The sequence below is a fragment of the Nicotiana sylvestris genome, chromosome 2 (genome assembly GCF_000393655.2).
Source record: "Nicotiana sylvestris chromosome 2, ASM39365v2, whole genome shotgun sequence".
NCBI lineage: Eukaryota > Viridiplantae > Streptophyta > Magnoliopsida > Solanales > Solanaceae > Nicotiana > Nicotiana sylvestris.
Window position 1 is genome coordinate 209,262,087 of NC_091058.1, and position 18,223 is coordinate 209,280,309.

Consider the following 18,223-nt stretch of genomic DNA (forward strand, 5'->3'; position numbering starts at 1 on the left):
ACCAGAAACATCAAGTTAACCCTCAGATTATAACTAAATTTGCGAAACTGCCACTCTCTGTTGCATTTTTGCGTGAAGAGAATTAAATGGGGATATTTAAGTATCAGTCAGTAATTTACTGTTTTTTTTTTTTGTCTTTTTTCGGGACGGGATTTGCTTTGTCTCCCTTTTGGGATTGGGCCTTTAGCTGATTTGCTACGTACAAAAGATATCACGTGACAGTTAACAGAAAATCAGCGTGCATTGTTATTGCCTCTGCACATTTATTTGCAAAAGATGGGAAGAAAATCAAAATTTTCAATTTAAATGGAAAATAAAACAAAATCAATTGGATAAATCAAATAGGAGTAGCATTTTTCTTCTTTGCAGAATCAGAATATTTATTAGGTAATTATAAATAAATCTTTACATAAATGTTGTAGTTGATAATCTAGTAAAAATAATAATAAACTTAGTATTACACGTTAGTAGATAAGAGGGGTTGCTAATCCACTTCCAACCAAGAGGTTGTGAGTTCGAGTCACCCCAAGAGTAAGGTGGGGAGTTCTTGGAAGGATGCCGAGGGTCTATTTGGAAACAGCCTCTCTACCCATGGTAGAGGTAAGGTCTGCGTACACATTACCCTCCCCAAACCTTACTGGTTATTGTTGTTGTTGTTGTTATATTACACGTTAAAACTTTTTAATGCTTCCTTTACATTTTATACGTGTTCGGTCTGCCAAACCAGTGGCTTTTGGTAAAATAGTGTATTGTGTTAAAAGTTTATTAATATGTACACATATTAATTTATTAGTATAAAGTTTTTATTCTATAATTCAAAACCTATAGAGTTAAAATTTAGCTCCATCTCTATCACTCTCCTAGGTTTTCCCCATTCTTCCTCTCCTAAAATCATAGCTATATCACGGTCAAAGTTCACTATCGGGAAGGGGTATAGCCGTGACTTAGTAGGTGTTTGGATATAAGAATTGTAAAATTTCAAAAAAAAAATAATTTTTTTCAAGTGAAAATAGTATTTAAAAATTAGAGTTGTGTTTGGACATGAATATAATTTTGGATTGCATTTTAAGTTTTATGAGTGATCTGAGTGAGAATTTTGAAAAACGACTTTTTAGAGTTGAAATTACTCGTCATATTGGAGGGGGATCGATGAAATGGAGGCTTGCTTTTGGAGTTTTGTGTAATAAGAATATGCCACCAAGATTTAAGGGCAAGTTCTACATAGTGGTGGGTAAACCGACTATATTGTACGGGGTTGAGTGTTAGTCCCCCAAGAAGTCTCATATTCAGAAGATGAAAATAGTTGAAATGAGATTGTTGAGATGGATGTGCTGGCATACTAGGAAAGACAAGATTATGAAGGGAGTTATTAGGGACATGGTGGGAGTGGTCTCTGTGGAGGACAAATTGCGAAAATCGAGGTTGACATGGTTCGGGCAAGTGAAGATGAGAGACATAGATGCTCTGGTTAGGAGGTGTCAGAGGTTGACTATATATGATCTGAGGAAGTCTAGGGGTAGGCCAAAAAAGTACTCGGGTGAGGTGATTAGGCAGGACATGTCACTATTTTAGTTTACCAAGGACATGACCCTTGATAGAAAGGTGTGGAGATCAGGAATTAGGGTTAAAGGTTGACAAGTAGTCGTGAGTTTCTCCTAGGCTTACCAGTAGTATTATTCTTGTGTTTTCTTATTCCTAGTTCTTTATTATTACACGTTGTGCAATACGTTTCTATTACCTTATTACTTTGTTGTTGCTATATTTTCACTATTCCTTGAGTCGAGAGTCTATCGAAAACAAACTCTCTACCTTCATAAGGTAAGGGTGAGGTCTGCGTATACATTACCCTCCTCACACCCCACTTGTGGAATTATATTGAATTTGTTATTATTGTTGTACTTTTTTGCTTATGTAACGATCCTTGAGGTTAAGGTTAATACACTTGCTTTTAAGAACATATTTATATAAAATTAAACAAAAGATTTGAATAAAACCATCGATAAATTTGTTATATTTGATTTTTTTCCACACCATCCCACCCCATCGGGCGGATAAAAACTGCTCGCACGTGTCCTCTAGCGTGATTCGAACCCTCAACTTATGTTTGACATACTTTTGTTAAAATTTAAGAAACAAATATATGTGATTTCCTTTTAAACAAACATTGAACCAAGTCCGAACAGTGAATGCCCTTAGGCTCGCCCGAAATTAGGGGTGGGGGTCTGTCACGACCCAAACTGAAGGGCCATGACTAGCACCCGACCACACTTGCCGAGCACCAACGTACATTTCATCTAACCTTCATTATTATCTTTTAGGGCTGACGAGATCAATATAAATGGTAGACCTAGATCATGGACAACCAGCAATAAAATATGATGGCATGAACATACATAGCAGGGGATGACCAGACAATCAAGAAACTACATATAAGGTATGAGCTACCACGCTACTATGAAAGACTATACAACAAAAACTAGCCGACAAGGCATACCAAACTATACATGAGCCGACACCTGTCTATGAGCCTCTAAAAGAACATAAGTGTTGCAACATAGCCGGAACAGGGCCCCGACATACCCATAATGTCTATAACAAAAATTGCATACCAAGACCAAGGCAAGTCCGGAGAAGGGATCTCGCCAATCACCGCTGAACTGGACAGTCTACTGTGGTGGGGGAGCTGCACCTGCCTGTCTATCAGGACCTGCAGCACGACATGCAGCGTCCACAAATAAAAGGACGTCAGTACGAATAAAGTACTGAGTATGTAAGGCAAGGAACCATAAATACGATTAGTAATGTAAGCAAGGATAGAGAATATACAACCTGTAACATCTTAGTACCTCTGAGGGCTACTTACATGAAATGCATGATACATATGTATAAATACATAAACCTTTAAAGCATTCGCCTCTGTGGGCATCATCATCATCATATCGTACCCGGCCATAATAGGCTCGGTAAAAAAATGTACCCGGCCATCATAAGGCTCGGTAGAATCGTACCCGGCCACATGGAGCTCGGTAAAACCCAACTGATCAGTGGTTGCACAATAGGTGTCGTACCCGGCCAACTATAGCGTGGCTCGGTAGAGTAAAATAGATACATATATATAATGCATGCTCGACTCATGGAATCACATTCTAAACCTTTCGGAGTGACGTAAGGTCGGTATCCTCTGTACACGTTATTAGGACTAACTCTTCACTATGAACCTTATAAGAATCAGGAAGTACCAACAACATTGATAACATAAGAATAAGAGAAGCAACATTAACATCAATCGTTCCATAAGAGGGAAAACAATGTAAGTACTGCTAGCTTCTAAGAGTAGAGTATCTTGGAAGCTCGTTCATTACATTATGTACAATCGGAGTCGTGCAAAAGAAGGAAAGGGATAGCCTCACATACCTTGTATATACTGCCCCAATCTCAAGCTATGCAATTGTCAAAACTCCTTAGTCTACAATAAGAGAAACGATACTATCGTTATCATTTAAGCGTCATAACTATTATGTATCGACCACAACCTATTTTACGATGAAACGGACAGCACCTCCCCTATATATATGACCTCACACCATTCAAAACAGTCACCAAACATCCCAAACAACATCAATAATAAACATATTGAGCCTCCCAAAATAGTCCACACACAGCCTAATCACTCCATACATACGACGACCACCGTAGTCGTGTCAAACAACCTGGAAATGTTACGAATAACTATCAGCCCATAACCCTACATATATATGGTGTTTCTCCACACCCTTCCTCCTCCAAAACTCCACAAGATAGTAGTAAAATACGCAGCCCAACAACAACGCAAAACAGTCCACAAAACAATAACATTACTACCAAGCCTTTCGATATATATCTCACAAGTTCTAGCTTCAATGGCTTAGCCGCAACTTGGATAATCTTAAATACATATAGAGTAAGAGGTTCCTTACCTTTATACAGAAAGAACAACTCCAATTTGACCTTAAATTTCCATGAAATATCCCTCCAATGCTGCCACAACAACAAAAAAGCGAAACTAGCGATCAATTAGTGTTTTTCGGCACTAGAATCACTTTAGAAGGCTTGAAATCACCTAGGATTGATATTAAGAACATGAGGGAGTATTTACAGAACATAAACCCTTTAAAACAACCTCCCACACGAGCTGGAACGACACAAAAATGAGCAACAACAAGAAGAACAAGAGACTTACTAGCGCCACGGAATTCCCGACACTTGATTTGTGTTGTTTGCCCTTTTTTGGGTCTTGAATCTTGAGAGAACCTTGAGAGGATGTTCCTAGGGTTCTAAGGTCTAAAAATAGTGAGAAGAAATGACTTAAAACGGGTTGGAGGCATCCTATATAGGTCCAAATATCTTAAACCGCCTTAGTGGGCCCCATAGAGAGGTGCTTGGCGCGGTCTCGCGAAAACGTGAATATCTCTCTACTTCGAGATTGTATCGATGAACGGTTTAATGCGTTGGAAACTAGACTCATAGATCTTTAATTTGGTTGGTAGATCACCCCGTAATTCCTTGTAAATTATGAGAAAAGATTAGAAACATTTGACCTAATGTTTAAGTAAAATTATGAACCTAAGTTGCGACAACTTTTGTCGACTTTTGTTTCATAACTCGTTTGACTTCAAGACTTATGATACGGATATTATATGATTAAAATACCTTAATAAATGACCTCTTGAGTGTATTAAGCACCGCTAGATTACCTGAAAATACGAGTTACAACATCCTTGATTCGTTTAACTTCTAATATTGGTTAATCACCCTTATACACTCTTGTATCACTTAAGACCAATAGGATTGACTTCTTATCATCTCAAAGATAATTCCTTCTTGGATTTATGTTAACTAATATATGGCATGAACTAACACATGTGGATATGGGTTGTAACACCCTCCCCCCTTAGGAACATTCGTCCTCGAATGTAAGGGTTTATGGGGAGTTTAAATCATCGTGGATTCCAATGGAAATTTCCGATTTACATTATCTACATATCACCATTTTGTATTAAGGAGGAGTATTCTCAAATTATTACTTACCTCATAGAGCCGTTTCACCTTCCAATGTATCCTGTCTTCCACCAGCATCCTTGTTATCTTCATTCTGGAATAAGTAAGGGTATTTAGACTTCATCTCCTCTTCTGCTTCCCATGTCATTTCTTCCATATTTTTGTTCCTCCACAATACTTTGACGGAAGCTACATCTTTTGTTCTCAGCTTGCGGACTTGCCGATCTAATATCGCCACTGGCACTTCTTCATATGATAGGTCCTCTGTAACTTGTACATCTTTGATAGGGACGACTCGAGAAGGGTCTCCAATACATTTTCTCAACATAGATACATGGAATACCGGGTGGACAAATTCCAATTCGGATGGCAATTCTAACTCATAAGCAACCTGTCCAATCCGTCGAAGAATTTTATACGGCCCGATATACCTTGGACTCAGCTTACCTTTCTTCCCAAAATGCATAATACCCTTCATTGGTGAGATCCTCAGGAAAACCCAATCACCAACCTCAAACTCTAGATCACGACGTCGGACATCAGAATAAGATTTTTGCCTGCTTTGTGCCGTCCTCAATCGCTCATGTATCACTTTCACCTTCTCAATAGCTTGGTGAATCAAATCTGGCCCATATAATTCTGTTTCACCGACTTCGAACCATCCAACTGGTGATCTACATCTCCTCCCGTATAGTGCCTCGTATGGGGCCATTTTAATACTGGAATGGTAGCTATTGTTATAGGCGAATTCTATGAGTGGAAGATGATCATCCCAATTCCCCTTAAAATCTAGAACACATGCTCGTAGCATATCTTCCAGTGTCTGAATGGTACGTTCAGCCTGTCCGTCAGTCTGCGGATGAAATGCAGTGCTGAGATTTACCTGTGTGCCTAAACCCTTCTGGAAAGACCTCCAAAAGTTAGCCGTAAATTGAGCTCCTCGGTCTGATATAATAGATATGGGCACACCATGAAGCCTAACAATCTCCTTGATATACAACTTTGCATAATCTTCAGCCGTGTAAGTTGTCTTCACTGGCAGAAAATGGGCACATTTTGTAAGTCGATCAATTATCACCCAGATGGAGTCAAACTTATGATAAGAGCGAGGTAATCCAATAATGAAGTCCATATTAATCACCTCCCACTTCCAGGTCGGAATCTCTATATTTTGAAGCAATCCACCGGGTTTCTGATGTTCTATCTTTACTTGTTGACAATTGGGACACTGGGCTACAAATTCTACAATAGACTTCTTCATATTATCCCACCAATACTGCTCCTTGACATCATGATACATCTTTGTCGAGCCGGGATGGATGGAATATCGGGATTGATGAATCTCATTCATAATCTTCTCTCGCAACCCTGCCACATTAGGCACACACAATCGGCTCTGGTATCTCAGTGCCCCGTCTTTTTCCGATCCCAAAAGCCATACTTTTACACTGTTGAATGCTTTCTCTTAATCGTACTAAGATAGGATCTTCATATTGTCGTGCTTTTACCTCGGCTACCAAAGATGATTCTGATGTATTCTGTACAGTAACACCTCCGTCATCAGAGTCTAACAATCTGATTCTCATATTGGCTAGCTGATGAAGCTCTTTAATCAACCCCCATCTACCTGCCTCAATATGTACTAAGCTTCCCATTGATTTACGGCTGAGAGCGTCTGCCACAACATTGGCTTTACCGGGATGATACAATATCTCGACGTCGTAGTCTTTCAATAATTCAAGCCACCTACGCTGCCTCAAATTCAACTCTTTCTGCTTGAAGATGTATTGTAAACTCTTGTGATCTGTGTAGATGTCAACATGGACGCCGTATAAGTAGTGCCGCCATATCTTCAAAGCATATATTACTGCAGCCAATTCCAAATCATGGGTTGGATAATTCTTTTCATGCTTCTTCAATTGTCTTGATGCATAAGCAATCACATTCCCACGCTGCATCAATACGCACCCCAAACCTATACCTGAGGCATCACAATATACCACATAACCTTCTGTTCCTTCAGGAAGAGTGAGCACTGGTGCAGATGTCAATCGATTCTTCAGCTCCTGAAAACTACGTTCACAAGTGTCAGACCACTGGAATTTGGTAGCTTTTTGTGTTAACTTAGTCAATGGTGATGATATAGAGGAAAATCCTTCTACAAACCGCCTATAATATCCTGCTAGCCCTAGGAAGCTGCGGACTTCTGATGGTGTTGTAGGTCTCGGCCAATTCTTTACTGCATCGATCTTCTGAGTGTCGACACTAATACCCTCATCAGATATCACATGGCCAAGGAATGCTACTGAGTTCAGCCAGAATTCACATTTGGAGAGCTTAGCATATAACTTACGATCCTGAAGCGTCTGTAATACTATCCGCAAGTGGCCCGCATGTTCCGCCTCCGAACGAGAATACACTAGAATGTCATCAATGAATACAATCACGAACACATCAAGATAGGGCCTGAATATAGTATTCATGAGATCCATAAAAGCTGCTGGGGCATTTGTTAGCCCGAACGACATCACCAAGAACTCAAAGTGCCCATATCTTGTCCGGAAGGCCGTCTTTGGAATATCCTTCTCCCTAACCCTCACCTGATGATACCCTGAACGTAAATCAATCTTAGAGAAATACTTGGCACCCTGGAGTTGGTCAAACAGGTCATCAATTCTTGGAAGTGGATACTTGTTCTTTATAGTAGACTTATTCAACTGTCGATAGTCGATACACATCCGTAACGACCCGTCTTTCTTCCGCACGAATAGGACTGGTGCACCCCAAGGTGAAGTGCTAGGCCTAATAAAGCCCTTATCCAGCAAGTCCTTCAACTGCACCTTCAACTCTCGCAACTCTGCCGGGGCCATTCTGTATGGAGGAATAGAGATCGGTTGAGTGTCAGGCAACACATCAATGCTAAACTCAATCTCCCTTTCAGGAGGAAGGCCTGGGAGTTCATCTGGGAAAACATCTGGGAATTCGTTGACCACAGGGATTGATTGTAAAGTAGGCGGTTTCGCCTCCGCATCCCTAACGCGAACGAGATGATAAATGTAACCTTTTGAGATCATTTTCCTTGCCTTAAGATAGGAAATAAACCTACCTTTCGGTGTAGCAATGTTCCCTTTCCATTCAATGACGGGTTCACCCGGAAATTGGAACCTAACCATCTTCGTACGACAGTCAACATTTGCATAGCATGAGGCCAACCAGTCCATTCCCATTATCACATCAAAATCAACCATTTCTAACTCAAATAAATTTGCCGAGGTTTGACGACTACAAATCATCACAGTGCAACCTCTATATACCCTTCTAGCAATCACAGAATCTCCTATCGGAGTAGATACCGCGAGGGGTTTACTTATCAATTCAGGTTCAATGCCAAACTTATTAGCCACAAAGGGTGTAACATATGATAATGTAGATCCCGGATCAATCAGCGCATATACATCATAAGAAAACACAGATATAATACCTGTAACAACATCTGGAGACGACTCGAGATCCTGTCGACCTACTAGAGCATAGGTTCGATTTTGAGCACCACTCGAACTCGGCACTGCACCTCTACCCCTACCACGACCTGTCGACTGCTGAAAACCCCGTGCTGGAGGTCGAACTGATGAGGAAGAACCAGACACAGATCCAGTCGGCTGAGCCATACCATCACCTCCTCTATTAGGACAATCCCGCATCATATGGCCAGGCTGCCCGCACGAATAGCATGCATCAGAACCTCGACGACACAGTCCAAAGTGGGCCTTGCCGCACTGATCACAATGTGGTGTTGGGGGTCTCATCTGACTAGTATCCCTGTGATGTTGCGAGCCAGATGCCCGCGAACTCTGACCTGGACCAGAATAGGATCGATCATATCGAGGCCTCTGAAACTGTGGAGGAGCACTAGCTACAGGTGGCGCCGAACTCCTCGAAAACTGTGGCCTGATGCGGCCTCTGAAGTCATCAGAATACCCTGCAAATCTCGCCCTCTTATGCTGGCCTCTATCCTGCTCCCTAACTGCCCTCTGCTGGCGCTTACGATCCTCTAGGGTCTGGGCATAAGCTTGAATACGAGAAATATCCATGCCCTCCACCAAGGAGGCTGTCGTACACCTCATTTATCAGATGTGGTCCCAACCCATTCACGAACATATGCACCCTATCACTCATCTCGGCCACCATATGGGGAGCATACCTTGCCAAAGAATCAAACTGCATACTGTACTCTCGCACACTCATATTACCTTGTCTAAGGTTCAAGAACTTATCAGCTCTAGCTCGTCGTATCTCAACTGGCAAGTAGTGACGAAGAAAGGCCTCAGAAAATTCCTTCCACACAGCTGGAGGAGGGTTCAGACCCCTGGATCTCTCCCAACTATCATACCAGAGAACCGCTAAATCCCGTAGCCGATAAGAAGCCAACTCTACTGCCTCTGTATCACTAACATGCATAACCCGAAGTGTACGATGAACCTGGTCAATAAAAGTCTGTGGGTCCTCCTTGGGGTCTGATCCGGTAAACACTGGAGGGTCTAAATTAATAAAATCACGAACTCTTGTACTAACTGGTTTCTCAGCAGCACCTGTATTCTGCCTCTGAGCCTGAGCAGCTACCAAGCTAGTCAATAACTGCAAAGCACTCCGCATATCCTGGTCTGGAGTGCCAGACGGAGGAACTGGAGGCGCTGGGTGCCTTCTAATATCCTCTGGAGGAGATGGAGTAGATGAGGTATGAGAGGGCATCTCACTTTGAGCCTCACTTTGTCCTGCTCTGACTTGGGGCACCTGACTGGTACCCTCTCCCGCTGCTGTATCAAGCCGTCTACTAATCGTTTGCTTCCTAGTCGAAGGCATCACTGGAAAAAAACAAGGTGAATATTAGAGACGAACACTTACGACTCAACTCTACGCACGATCTAGATTCAGGAAGAAGGTAACAACCCTAGATGTCATGTAGCCTCCTGATTATAAATGTGGCGCGCTACACATCCATAATCAAGACTCTACTAGACACGGCTCATAGACAACCCCTAGGACAGACTTGCTCTGATACCAAGTTTGTCACGACCCAAACTGAAGGGCCATGACTAGCACCCGACCACACTTGCCGAGCACCAACGTACATTTCATCTAACCTTCATTATTATCTTTTAGGGCTGACGAGATCAATATAAATGGTAGACCTAGATCATGGACAACCAGCAATAAAATATGATGGCATGAACATACATAGCAGGGGATGACCAGACAATCAAGAAACTACATATAAGGTATGAGCTACCACGCTACTATGAAAGACTATACAACAAAAACTAGCCGACAAGGCATACCAAACTATACATGAGCCGACACCTGTCTATGAGCCTCTAAAAGAACATAAGTGTTGCAACATAGCCGGAACAGGGCCCCGACATACCCATAATGTCTATAACAAAAATTGCATACCAAGACCAAGGCAAGTCCGGAGAAGGGATCTCGCCAATCACCGCTGAACTGGACAGTCTACTGTGGTGGGGGAGCTGCACCTGCCTGTCTATCAGGACCTGCAGCACGACATGCAGCGTCCACAAATAAAAGGACGTCAGTACGAATAAAGTACTGAGTATGTAAGGCAAGGAACCATAAATACGATCAGTAATGTAAGCAAGGATAGAGAATATACAACCTGTAACATCTTAGTACCTCTGAGGGCTACTTACATGAAATGCATGATACATATGTATAAATACATAAACCTTTAAAGCATTCGCCTCTGTGGGCATCATCATCATCATATCGTACCCGGCCATAATAGGCTCGGTAAAAAAAATGTACCCGGCCATCATAAGGCTCGGTAGAATCGTACCCGGCCACGTGGAGCTCGGTAAAACCCAACTGATCAGTGGTTGCACAATAGGTGCCGTACCCGGCCAACTATAGCGTGGCTCGGTAGAGTAAAATAGATACATATATATAATGCATGCTCGACTCATGGAATCACATTCTAAACCTTTCGGAGTGACGTAAGGTCGGTATCCTCTGTACACGTTATTAGGACTAACTCTTCACTATGAACCTTATAAGAATCAGGAAGTACCAACAACATTGATAACATAAGAATAAGAGAAGCAACATTAACATCAATCGTTCCATAAGAGGGAAAACAATGTAAGTACTGCTAGCTTCTAAGAGTAGAGTATCTTGGAAGCTCGTTCATTACATTATGTACAATCGGAGTCGTGAAAAAGAAGGAAAGGGATAGCCTCACATACCTTGTATATACTGCCCCAATCTCAAGCTATGCAATTGTCAAAACCCCTTAGTCTACAATAAGAGAAACGATACTATCGTTATCATTTAAGCGTCATAACTATTATGTATCGACCACAACCTATTTTACGATGAAACGGACAGCACCTCCCCTATATATATGACCTCACACCATTCAAAACAGTCACCAAACAGCCCAAACAACATCAATAATAAACATATTGAGCCTCCCAAAATAGTCCACACACAGCCTAATCACTCCATACATACGACGACCACCGTAGTCGTGTCAAACAACCTGGAAATGTTACGAATAACTATCAGCCCATAACCCTACATATATATGGTGTTTCTACACACCCTTCCTCCTCCAAAACTCCACAAGATAGTAGTAAAATACGCAGCCCAACAACAACGCAAAACAGTCCACAAAACAATAACATTACTACCAAGCCTTTCGATATATATCTCACAAGTTCTAGCTTCAATGGCTTAGCCGCAACTTGGATAATCTTAAATACATATAGAGTAAGAGGTTCCTTACCTTTATACAGAAAGAACAACTCCAATTTGACCTTAAATTTCCATGAAATATCCCTCCAATGCTGCCACAACAACAAAAAAGCGAAACTAGCGATCAATTAGTGTTTTTCGGCACTAGAATCACTTTAGAAGGCTTGAAATCACCTAGGATTGATATTAAGAACATGAGGGAGTATTTACAGAACATAAACCCTTTAAAAACAACCTCCCACATGAGCTGGAACGACACAAAAATGAGCAACAACAAGAAGAACAAGAGACTTACTAGCGCCACGGAATTCCCGACACTTGATTTGTGTTGTTTGCCCTTTTTTTGGGTCTTGAATCTTGAGAGAACCTTGAGAGGATGTTCCTAGGGTTCTAAGGTCTGAAAATAGTGAAAATAAATGACTTAAAACGGGTTGGAGGCATCCTATATAGGTCCAAATATCTTAAACCGCCTTAGTGGGCCCCATAGAGAGGTGTTTGGCGCGGTCTCGCGAAAACGTGAATATCTCTCTACTACGAGATCGTATCGATGAACCGTTTAATGCGTTGGAAACTAGACTCATAGATCTTTAATTTTGTTGGTAGATCACCCCGTAATTCCTTGTAAATTATGAGAAAAGATTAGAAACATTTGACCTAATGTTTAAGTAAAATTATGAACCTAAGTTGCGACAACTTTTGTCGACTTTTGTTTCATAACTCGTTTGACTTCAAGACTTATGATACGGATATTATATGATTAAAATAACTTAATAAATGACCTCTTGAGTGTATTAAGCACCGCTAGATTACCTGAAAATACGAGTTACAACATCCTTGATTCGTTTAACTTCTAATACTGGTTAATCACCCTTATACACTCTTGTATCACTTAAGACCAATAGGATTGACTTCTTATCATCTCAAAGATAATTCCTTCTTGGATTTATGTTAACTAATATATGGCATGAACTAACACATGTGGATATGGGTTGTAACAGGGTCGGCCAGTTCGGTTCAGTTTTTATGAAGATCGGTTCGATTTGTTTGGTTTTCGATTTTCTACTTGGTGCACCAATAATCGAACCAAAATTAGTTCTATTTCTTTGGTTTTTGCTAATTCGATTCGGTCGATTTTCGGTTCAATTCGATAGGTTTTGAATAAATTACATCAAGTGCTTGCCAATATAACATGAAAGTTGCATTCAACTATAATAGCCTTCATATTATGATGTTCTGGAATTACAGGTTGTAGAATGAAGACACACTTATAAGTTAAGGTGTATTAACTCTGGTGTTCTTTTAAGGAAAATCTTAGGCGTGACATGTATTTATGGGGTTAGCATTGTACAGGATATAGCGAGGTAATGTTACGATCCAATTTTCCTTAGTAGGATATGATGGCGCCCAGCGTCAGCTGTTAGGCAAACCAACGGTAAACTAGTCATGTATTTATTCTTTTTAACATTTTAGAAATAGTTGATTTTTAATTATTAGTTAAGTAAGAGGTAAGAAATTTAATAAAATAAAGTGTAAACAATTTTAAGAACAAGTGTGCTGAAATAAATACTCAAAAATCATCAAATGTCTACTAGCATATTTTTTCAAGACCTAGTGTCACAAGTGTATGAGCTACTAGTAGAATATACAGAACTCTCAACTATTGCCTCGAATAGAATAGACAGAAAATAAATATAAAAGAGAAACTCCAGGTGATGCAGAACGGGCTCAAAAAGCAGCTCACCGCTAAGTCTCGAGGTATCAAGGGTGCCCACCAAGACGACTGCCAGATGCACCTGCCTCAGATCCTGCACGATTAGTGCAGCAGTGTAGCGTGAGTATATAAACAACATGTACCTAATAAGTATCAAGTCTAACCTCGAAAAAGTACTGACGAAGGGTCGGCATCGACACTTACTATGGGACAACAAATAAAATACAGAAATTTTAAATAAGCGTCAATTATGTAAACAATAATAAAAACTCAATAACAAGTAGTGAATAAATAATTCTTCAACTAATAGTAAATTCCAAGTCAATTTTTGTAATTAAATAATTATAACCTTTCAAACCATAACATAATATCGAGCATACTTAGGTTCCGAGTATTGTCACGCACGATTTATGCCGAGGTCGTACGGCCTGATCCCAATAATATATTGCGTGCACTGTCGAGGGTCGAACGACACGAACCATATATGCATCTATTAACTTGTCGAGCCGAACGGCTTGCTCCCATGAGAATAGAGAATTTACCTCGCTCGCGGAAGTGCTTGCGATGCGAGAGGACATGGATTTCTCAAAGTTGTTAAATATTCCTCAATTCTTTCCCGAAAATAAAAAATCTAACTTAAATGTTTTAACTTTAAAAATCTCTAGTCTCAGCTCTATTTGAGATAATTAATATACATAACAAACATGAGAGTACAATAAAACATGATGTAAACCTAAGACTACTCGGACATCTCATGGAATATAGTCACACATGGACTCTCATCACCTAGTGTCTACGTAACTCCCCACACAAGTAATTCAAATAAAAAAATACACCTAGGGGATGAGTTCCCTCTTACAAGGTTAGGCAAGAGACTTACCTCGTCTCCAAGCTTACTTTTCGGCCCAAATATTCGTTATAAGCCTCAACTCCGTGCCGAACAATCCGAAACTAGTAAAATATTATATAAATTAATCAATAAATATTAAAATTCATAATTCAACTATTAAAGTGATTACCCAACCTAAATTGGAAGATTCTCAAAATTCACACTCGGGCTCACGTGCCAGAATTTCGGAAATTTTCAAAGAATAATGTTACCAATAACCTTACGAATTCAAATATATTATTTTTACCCAATTCCATAATCATTTTCGTGGTTAAATACCATTTTTATCAAAACCTAGATTTTTCAACTAAACCCATAATTTCCATAATTTTTCTTGTTAAGATATAACCATAATCTATGTATTTAAATTATATATAACAGAAATTACTTACCTCCAATAGCTAGGTAACAATCCCTCTCCAAAAGCTCCAAAATCGCCCAATGGATGAAATTAAGAAATGAGTCAAAAATGGTCTAAGTCCCAACTTAAATGAACCTGCGGTTCCGCTTCTGTCGGACAAAGCCTCGTAGATGCGGACCAAACCCAGGCCGGCCTCCTTCGTATTTGTGACCAACATCTCGCTTCTGCAAGCCCGCTTCTGCTGCATGCGCATCGCACCTGCGACCTTCCCCGCTTCTGTGATCGCCTGCTTCGCACCTGCGCCTCCACAGGTGCGGTCCCTGCCTCGCTTCTGCTATCACTGGGCAGCCCACGCTTGGCCGCTTTTGCGGTCATTGGCTCACTTCTGTGAGATCGCACCTGTGGCTAGCCTCTCACAGGTGCAATTGCACCAGAAGTAAGTCCGAATGGCATACGGGGCCCCCGAGGCCTCGTCCAAACGTACTTACAAGTTCGAAATCATAAAACAGACATGCTCGACCTTTTGAAACACAAAAAATAACACCAAAACTAAGAATCACACCCCAAACCAAATCGAATCAACTTATGAACTGTTCTTCCAACTTGTTCTGAACGCGCCGAATCATATTTAAACTACTCGGAATGATACCAAATTTTGTGTGCAAATCTTAAATCATCATACGGAACTATTCTTGGGCTTGAAATCCAAATGGAACTCGATAACACCAAAATCTACTCCAAACCAAATTTAAAGAACTTTAAAAACTTCAATGCCCCAACTTTCAACTTTATGCACCGAAATTCTCCAGGGTCATCTAAAATCCAATCTGAACATACGTCCAAGTACAAAATTATTATACGAACCTATTGGAACCGTCAAATTCCGGTTCCGATGTCGTTTACTAGAAATGTTAACCCCAAATCAAACTTAACCCTTTAAAGCCAATATTAAGGAATTAAGTGTTCCGATTTCAACTCGAACCCCTCCAAATCCCGAACTGACCATCATCGCAAGTCATAAAATAGTAAAAGCACATACGGAAAGTCCTATTTAAGAGAACGTGGATCTAGAAAGTAAAACGACCGATTGAATCGTTACAAGTAAGTTGTGATTGTCGTTAGGAAATTGAAGCGATAAATGTTTAGCAACTTTCTGTTATTTTATAACAACATATATTTTGAAGTAAACTATGTCAACTTAGTTTATACTAATGTGCAATGATTCAATGAAGAATACTGCATGAGTTTTCATCTAAAGTTCTTAGTAGACCTTTTCTGAATAGAAATATTACTATATTATTTGAAAGCAGACATGCTCGAGAAAACTATGTCCTTTAACCTTGACTGCATAAAAATGCTGTATATGGGATATTCTTGTTTGCCATGGACAAATATGTTATTATTATGTATTCCGGTTGCCTTTGACAAGTACTTGATAATTCTATCTATTGTTGTGTGTGTTATGAGTGCAGTCGTACCCTCCATGAAAAATTCGATTTTTCGGTATAACCGAAAACCAAAGTTGTAAAATCGAGCACCGAACCGAATACCGAAATTATAAAAATATAAACTGCAAATCGGTCGAATAAGCCGAAAAACCAAAACCGAATAAATTAAATTTTATGGTTCGATCGATTTTTTTGGTTCGATTGGTATTATGCCCACCCCTACCCGGAAATTGTTAATACTCACTGCTAATGCTAGATCATCCTAGACACTACAAGGCTTTTTCTTATTTTTGTTAGAATTTTATGAAAGGTAACTATCTCGGTTTCATAGATAAATTTATATAGAATCTTTGAAAAAGACTTTCTTTCATAATAAGAAAGAAAATACTTACTACTATCTTTGGGATCTGATCCTATACCGCTGCTCAAGACTTTAGTGGATCGACTCTATTACCTAAGTTAATTCCTAATTTTTATCTCACATCATGAGATAAGTATTTCTTTCGTCATGACATAAATATGCAGTTATTATTATTTTTGAATGAGTATGGACGGTAAATAATGAGAAAGAATGGGTAGTTTGATGAAATTTGAACTCTAACACTTAAATGATAACAATAGTGTGACCTAGTGGCTAATAAAATAGACGAAAAATCTTAAAATTTTAGGTTCAAATCTCATCGAAGATAAAAAACTCTTAGTATTTTCTTTTCGTATGTTCAAATTTTGATGGACCAAGTTACTCAATATTTATGCTGATTGGAGATGGTAGATGTCTTAAAATTAATTGAGATGCACACCAGTCTAACGGGTCGGGCTGGAACGGTTTCAACCGTATCGGACCGATATTAAGGGGGCCGACAAGGGTGGGCTTACAAGGGAACCGGCATGCGCCAGTGGTCTTCGTGATACTAGTTAACTAGACCGGTAAAAATAGGGACTGTCATGTCAAATTGGTACCGGTGGACTTGCACGACCTGGACTGGCCCTCTCCAGTACAACGGCTAGTTCTTTTTTTAAAAAAAATTATGTTTGACCGTTGGCAACGGTCAGCTCCAATTTTGAATGTTGCCCAACGACCTTATTCGTAGACCACAGTAATAGCCCCTTTTGTGGGCTTTTTTTTTAATTTTTTTTAATATTTATTAATTTAACCCTTTGTTAAACTATAAATAGACCTTACCCCACACCTCATCATTTCTTCACTCATCTTTCAATTCTCAATTCTCAAACCTAAATTCTCAATTGTCATTTTGTTATTCTTCAACTAAATTGCTTCAATTATTTGGCTCTCATTTTTTGAATTTTATTCATGGTGTTATTTAAAATTTGAATAATTGAAGTTTATTTGTGGTAATGTCGGAGTTGCGAAATTCAGATTCAAGAATCATCAAGCATTCAATTCATTGTGAAATTCAGTGCACTCATTCCAATTCTTTCTCTTATTTAATTTTTTTAGTAGTTAAATTTTCACAGTATGTCTAATGCTACAAAACAAGTTTGTAATAAGGTTGCAAATCGGTGTAATGAGAAAAAATAGAAAAAGAGGTGCTTCTTCAATGCATTGTACTACTCCGAACCGTATGTTAATAGTTAATACTTGAGAGATCATTAATGATGTTGTTAAACATTTGCATAAATTTTATATAGTTACTGTTGAGTTTTGGAGCTTATTACCCTACTGCTACTATGATTTTAGTACATATAGATGGAATTCTCTTGTATTCTTTGATTTTAAGAAGAAAGAAAAATATAAGGATATTGTTGAAAAACTGCAAGCAAAACTCAAAAAATATTTCCTTTCAATTTCTCTTATTTACTTAATTGGTGTTATTTTAAATCTTTATATTAAGATGTCTAATTGTCACCAATTAATCAATGCTTTATATACTTATATGAAGATTGGATCAACTGAAACCCCATATATATATATATATATATATATATATATATATTCTTGTATGAACAAGCTAAATAGTTATTTACAATAATAATATAATTATTATGCA